This window comes from Phoenix dactylifera, unplaced genomic scaffold (genome assembly GCF_009389715.1).
Source record: "Phoenix dactylifera cultivar Barhee BC4 unplaced genomic scaffold, palm_55x_up_171113_PBpolish2nd_filt_p 001588F, whole genome shotgun sequence".
Lineage (NCBI taxonomy): Eukaryota > Viridiplantae > Streptophyta > Magnoliopsida > Arecales > Arecaceae > Phoenix > Phoenix dactylifera.
In genome coordinates this window covers 61,922-64,144 of record NW_024068893.1, presented here as the reverse complement: position 1 = coordinate 64,144, position 2,223 = coordinate 61,922, and positions in this window count along the sequence as shown.

Sequence of the window (2,223 nt, the reverse complement as noted above, 5' to 3'; positions counted from 1 at the left end):
TTGTAATGTTGTTACTTCTTTTATATGTTTAATGTGCAAATCTAAACTAAAGATGCAGAAAAACAGGATTAGAGTTGACCCCAGAAGAGATGGAGTCAACCCTGGCACAATTTGGCACACTTTGGCATATTCTGACACAAATGACATAGATCTCGGGTCGACCCCAGAAAAGCTCGGGCCGACTCCAGCTTCAGCCATCTGAAAATACAGCCTTTTGAAATTTATTGAGAGGGCCGACCCCAAGTTTTCTTGAGCCGACCCCAGAAAAGCTTGAGCCGACCCAGCCTGATGAACAGTAACTTGAGCCGACCCCAAATTTGCTCGGGTCGATCCCAGCACGGGTGGCAGCTGAGGATGATAGTGTTATTTTGATGATTAACAAGCAATTATCAAGAGTAGGTTATAAGTTAAATCGATACTTCATTTATAAGTCTGTTACTCTCAGTATATTTGTATAAATTGATAAAGATATATTTCATTGTTTATATGAATGAATCTAACCTTGAGATGCAGCAAAGTGTGGATTGAGTCGACCCAAAGGATGATTAGGTCGACCCCGGCACATCAGGAAATCATTTGGCACACTTCTGCAAAAATGGCACAGATGAACAGTAAGTTGGGTCGACCCAAGGAAATCATGAGTCGACCCAAACATCAAGCTTCTCAACAACTCAGAAATCAGTTCTCTGGAAATACTGAGAGGGTCGACCCAAGATGAAGTTGAGTCGACCTAAGCTTGAGTCGACCCAAACCCTGAGTGGGTCGACCCAAAGGCAAGACAGAACAGATGACAGAAAAGGTTCTCTGGAAACCCTGAGAGGGTCGACCCAAGGAGAAGTTGAGTCGACCCAACTGAACCTTGAGTCGACCCAAAGAAAGGTTGGGTCGACCCAAGTGAAGGAAGGCTGAATTGCAAGTTTCTGTGTTTCTGAGAGGGTCGACCCAAGGAAAGTTTGAGTCGACCCAAGTGAAAGTTGGGTCGACCCAAGGACAGGTTGAGCCGACCCAAACACGGGCAGAAGCATAACGGCTAGTTCTGCAGAAGTACTTTTTGTCCTTCCAACAGTGAGTAACGGCTAGTTTTTGAATTCTAACCATTGGGGCTTGTCCAATGGATGAAGGAAACTATTTAAAGTGGCACTATTCATTAGATAGAACATCTTTTTCAAAGAATATCAAAGAGTACACAAGAAAGAGAAAGTGCCCTAATCTTCTTCATTCAAGTGCTTTATTCAAGAGTCAAAGAAAGTGGTTGAGCAGATTCAAAGAGTCATCAAGAGCTCCATCCACCCTTGAAGAGTGAAGCATCCTTGACAAAGAAGAGAGAAGTCACATTAAGCAATAAATATTCTATAAACTCTTCTTTATAGATTATATTGTTATATTTGCTCATCTAGGAGTTTAAATCTTCTTCCTTTGTTTATTAAACTACTTGTAAAGGTTGGTTGGTTAGCCCGCAAAACCAACGGAATAGGTTGATTGGTGAACCCGGAAAACCAATTGTAAAGGTTCGTTGGTGAGCCCGTAAAACCAACATAGGTTTTTGGTAAACCCGAAAAACCAAAGTGTAAAGGTTTTTGGATTGTGAGCCCGGAAAACAATCCAACTGTAATCCGCGGGATTATAGTGAATTCCCAAGGGGTCGCTTGGGGAGTGGACGTAGGTGCTAAGGAAAGCACCGAACCACTATACTTCTTGTTGTTTGCATTGTGATTTGTTTAAGTTCACTAACTCATCATTTAACACAAGTAAGATAGTTAAAATTAAAATAAACCAATTCACCCCCCCTCTTGGCTTGTCACCTTGGGCAACAAGTGGTATCAGAGCAAGGTGCTCCAATAGTACTCATTGATCTCACAATCAAGAGTTAAAGATCATGACAACCCAAGTGGGATGTTCTATGAGTGAGGGGCAATCCACAAATAGACCACCTCTATTTAATGGCACAAACTACACATATTGGAAAGCTAGGATGAGGATATTCATTCAAGCTTTAGACTATGAATTATGGTACATCATTACTAGAGGGCCTCATACACCCATACTTAATATAGAGGGCACTATCATACCCAAACCAGAAATGGATTGGAATGAAAGTGATGTTGGAAAACCCCGATCATGCCGCTGAAATTCAAAAAATTCAGATGCAGCGGAAGAGGCATGTGCGGGATCAACCGTTCATCGCATGAACGTTGTTTAAAAATTATTCGTAGATAGATAAGG